At 51.0% G+C, this 5,148-nt stretch overlaps 1 pseudogene across 1 annotated transcript; it reads left to right on the plus strand.

The window, feature by feature from the left end:
• The first annotated feature begins 2,644 nt into the window (after positions 1-2,644).
• Positions 2,645-4,878, plus strand: LOC309624914 (relaxin-3 receptor 2-like; annotated as a pseudogene). The gene has a single exon. The product of its transcript is annotated as a relaxin-3 receptor 2-like (transcript).
• Positions 4,879-5,148: the final 270 nt, after the last annotated feature.

A 5,148-nucleotide genomic window follows, 5' to 3' on the forward strand; every position in this document is an offset into this window, starting at 1 on the left:
TTCCTATACACTAATGATGAAAAATCTGAAAGAGAAAGTAAGGAAACACTCCCATTTACCATTGCAACAAAAAGAATAAAATACCTAGGAATAAATCTACCTAGGGAGACAAAAGACCTGTATGCAGAAAACTATAAGACACTGATGAAAGAAATGAAAGATGATACCAATAGATGGAGAGATATACCATGTTCTTGGATTGGAAGAGTCAATATTGTGAAAATGACTATACTACCCAAAGCAATCTACAGATTCAGTGCAATCCCTATCAAATTACCAATGGCATTTTTTACAGAACTAGAACCAAAAATCTTAAAATTTGTATGGAGACACAAAAGACCCCGAATAGCCAAAGCAGTCTTGAGTCTAAAAAATGGAGCTGGAAGAATCTGACTCCCTGACTTCAGACTATACTACAAAGCTACAGTAATCAAGACAGTATGGTACTGGCACAAAAACAGAAATATAAATCAATGCAACAGGATAGAAAGCTCAGAGATAAACCCACACACCTATGGTCAACTAATCTATGACAAAGAAGGCAAGGATATACAATGGAGAAAAGACAGTCTCTTCAATAAGTGGTGCTGGGAAAACTGGACAGCTACATGTAAAAGAATGAAATTAGAACACTCCCTAACACCATACACAAAAATAAACTCAAAATGGATTAGAGACCTAAATGTAAGACCTGGCACTATAAAACTCTTAGAGGAAAACATAGGAAGAACACTCTGACATAAATCACAGCAAGATATTTTTTGATCCACCTCCTAGAGTAATGGAAATAGAAACAAAAATAAACAAGTGGGACCTAATGAAACGTAAAAGCTTTTGCACAGCAAAGGAAACCATAACAAGATGTAAAGACAACCCTCAGAATGGGAGAAAATATTTGTAAATGAATCTTCAGACAAAGGATTAATCTCCAAAATATATAAACAGCTCATGCAGCTCAATATTATAAAAACAAACAATCCAATCCAAAAATGGGCAGAAGACCTAAATAGACATTTCTCCAAAGAAGACATACAGATGGCCAAGAAGCACATGAAAAGCTGCTCAACATTGCTAATTGTTAGAGAAATGCAAATCAAAACTACAATGAGATATCACCTCACAGCAGTTAGAATGGACATCATCAGAAAATCTACAAACAACAAATGCTGGAGAGGGTGTGGAGAAAAGGGAACCCTCTTTAGTGGGAATGTAAATTGATACAGCCACTATGGAGAACAGTATGGAGGTTCCTTAAAAAACTAAAAATAGAATTACCATATGACCCAGCAATCCCACTACTGGGCATATACCCAGAGAAAACCATAATTCAAAAAGACACATGCACCCCAATGTTCATTCCAGCACTATTTACAATAGCCAGGTCGTGGAAGCAACCTAAATGCCCATCGACAGATGAATGGATAAAGTAGTTGTGGTACTTATATACAATGGAATATTACTCAGCCATAAAAAGGAACGAAATTGGGTCATTCGTAGAGATGTGGATGGATCTAGAGACTGTCATAGAGAGTGAAATAAGTCAGAAAGAGAAAAACAAATATCGTATATTAACACATAGATGTGGAACCTAGAAAAATGGTACAGATGAACTAGTTTGCAGGGCAGAAATAGAGACACAGATGTAGAGAACAAACGTATGGACTCCGAGGGGGGAAAGCGGTGGGGGGTTGTGGTGGTGATGTGATGAACTGGGAGATTGGGATTGACATGTACACACTGCTATATTTAAAATGGATAACCAACAAGGACCTACTGTATAGCACAGGGAACTCTGCTCAATATTATGTAACAACTTAAATGGGAAAAGAATTTGAAAAAGAATAGATACATATATATGTATAACTGAATCACTTTGCTGTGCACCTGAGAGTAACATAACATTGTTAATCACCTATACTCCAATATAAAATAAAAAGTTTAAAAAGGAGGGGAAAGAGGGAGAGGGAATTCACTGGCGGTCCAGTGGCTGGGAATCCGCGCTTCCACTGCTGGGGTTCCAGGTTCCATCCCCGGTCGGTCGGGGAACCCGCAACCCGCAAGATCCCGAAAGCCGCATGGCGCGGCTAAAAAAAAAAAAAAAAAGTCGGGGGGTGGGGGACCGTTCAGAGGATCAGGGCTGGAGGGCAGAGGGGCTGCCATGCCCTGCTGTCTGGTCTTGAGCAACCCTCCGCGGTCTCCCGTTGAATATCTCCAGACCCGCACACGCTGAAGGTGAAGGGGTATGCTGCCTCCCGAGGCGAAATTTGTCTGAAACCGTCTCCTCCAGCCCCGAGTGTCGGAACCGCTGAGGGAGGGGCTCTGTTGCTGGCGTGGCGTCTTCACGCAGCGACCCAAGCCGCGATCCTGCGCCCACGTGAATCGCAGAAGCCATTTCCCGGGTCCCGACTTCCCGGCCCCCAGGTCGCAGTTCCCGGCCTCCACCCAGGCGGCGGGTGTTCAGTTCTTGAGGAAATCGAGGGTGAAGAAGTAGCCAATAGAAATACAGCTTGGAAGCTCTTTGGGCGGGGCACGGGTGCAACTGGCCAATCGGGGCTGCCTTCATCTCTTTAAAAATGCTGCGGCGCGCTACCGAGCACAGGTACTTCTCGCAGCCCGGCCGCTGTTCTCTGAGGGGACCTGAGCGGTCCCCTGCGCGCCACCAAGGGCGATGGCGTCAGCCAGAGGCAGCTGTCGCATCGCCCGCGCCATCGGGGCCGTGCTCCCCCTGAACTGGCTTGGAGACGCGTCGTTGGGCAGCCCCCTAACAGTTCCGTGGGCAACGGATCTGAGAGCACTCGCCCGACCTGGGGTCCCCGCAGACCTGGACAGCCTGGCGTGGGTGGCGGACGCCGGCGCGGCGCTGGCGCTGCGCGCGCTGATCGCTGGCGCCTAGCTGGCCCTGTGCACTTTCGGGCTGGTGGGCAACGTTCTGGTGCTGGTCCTGGTGCGGTCTCAGCAACGGCGCCGCCGCTCGCTGCTCAACTGCTTCCTCCTCAACTGTGCAGCCACCGACCTGCAGTTCGTGCTGACACTGCCCTTCTGGGCCGTTGGCATGGTGCGTGACTTCAGCTGGCCCTTCGGGAGTGCCATGTGCAAGGTGGTGCTCGCGGTGCTCAACATAGCCAGCAGCTTCTTCCTCAGCGCCATCAGCGTGGCGCGCTACTGCGCCGTGGCGAGCGCGCTGCGCCCCAGCCGGCCCGGCACCCCATGGGCTGTCTGCGTGTGCTGCTTGCTCTGGGCCACTGCAGTCCTGGCCACCGCGGCCACCGCCCTGTTCGCCACAGTGGCCAGCGTCGGGGGCGAACGCTTGTGCCTGCTGCGCTTCCCCGACGGCGGTCCCGACTGGCTGGCCTTCTACCATCTGCAAAAGATCGCCGTGGCCTTTGTGCTGCGGCTGGCCACGCTGGGCACCTGATCGCTGCTGCTCCTGCGTTTCCTGCGTCGGCGGCGGGCACGCTTGGCCGCCTGTGGTCCGGCTCCGACGACGCTCCCGGGTTACCCGCGCGCTGGCCTGCGTGCCGCTGGCCTTCGTGCTCTGCTGGCTGCCCAACCAAGCGCTTACGCTCTGGGGGGTGCTGGTCAAGCTGAACATCGTGCCCTGGGACCGCGCCTACTTCTTGGCTCAGGCCTACCTCTTCCCCCTGTCCATCTGCCTGGCGCACTCCAACAACTGCCTCAATCCGATGCTCTACTGCCTGCTGCGCCGCGACTTCCGCCAGGGCCTGCGAGAGCTCTGCGGCCGGGCCAAGCGCCCCGTGGACCTCCAACCGTTCTCCGACTGCCCTGCCCCAGCTACCGCGCTCTCTGATTAGGCCTGAACCCGCAGAACCACACCTCTCAGTAAGGACCACCCGCCGCTCCGTCGGTACCAAGAGTGGTGCGGCAGATTATGCCACCTGGGTTTGGAGTGATGATGTCAAGGAGCAGTGGCTGACTTTAGGGCCCGTGTTCTGGGTTCCAATGGAGAAGCAGGCCCTTTGGCCGGAGAGATTACTTAAGACTGGGAGGTCACCACTAACCTTCTGTGTGACCCAGGGTGAGTCCCTTCCTCCCTGGCCTCAGTTCCCTCATCCATAAAAGGAGAGGTAAGGATTAGATGAACCCTGGGGACTCTGCCACGTCTAGCCCTTTGAGCCTCCTGGCACAACCTCTGCAAACAGTGTGGGCTCCATTCATGGCCCTCTAAGGCACTTAATCTGACTCCTGCTTTATGTTCCCTTTTGTCGTTATAAGGGAGCTGTGAGAGAGGGGTGTGGGCTGTTTTTGGAAACCTAGAGTGGAGGGACTTCAGGGATATCAGGTAGTCCTTGATGGCTCAAGATTTCTGAGCTTTCATCTACAAGGCCTGCCTGCTACTTGTCCTCCCTGGATCCTGGGGGCTCGGCTGACCCCACCATCACTCATCCAGCAGTATGCTATGACTCTGAGCATGCTAGCTGTTGCATGAAAAGTGGCTACAAGGAGCAGCCAGAAGGCCTGGAGCTATGCAGCTTGTGTGTGTGTGTGTGGGGGGGAGCAGTGGGGGAGAGCAGCAGTGACCTGAGTGGCTCACATAGGACAGAACTGGGACCTGTGGGAGAGAAGTCATGGGAAGCAGGTTTCCATCCCTCGTTAGGGCAGACCTTTCCCATTTTTGAGCACCTGAGCTTCATGATGTAGTGAGCTCCCTGTCCTTGGAGTTATTACAACAGAGACTGATGGAGACAGAATTGATGCATCAGATGGGGGTGTGTAGTTGCTAGATCATTTCGGCAATCCCTTTGAGCCTGGAGGCCTGTAACTGATATGAGACAGGTGGAAGTGTTTGCATGATATAGGCCTTAACAGCTTCTTCTCCCCCTGCTCTCCAAATGCACCACTGAAGGTAAATCAAAAGGCAACTGATTTAAACCCCTTCTCTGGTGGACAGCACTTGATCCTCATATTGATGCAGAGCCACCATAAAGCATTCTCAGCACACATCAGTTGAGGAGATTAGGTCATCAGAGGTCAGAATTTGTATTTGCATCCTTGCAAATACTTGCTCAGAAATTTCATGCCTGATACTTCTGACAGAGGAAGACTTGATGCTTGAAGGTAGAGGAAAAAACCTATTCCCCACTGCCTGGTGTCCATGTTAGGAGCCCACGAAGGACCTTGGGTCAACTC

The sequence above is a fragment of the Balaenoptera borealis genome (genome assembly GCF_965194805.1).
Source record: "Balaenoptera borealis genome assembly, chromosome: 3".
Taxonomy (NCBI): Eukaryota; Metazoa; Chordata; class Mammalia; order Artiodactyla; family Balaenopteridae; genus Balaenoptera; species Balaenoptera borealis.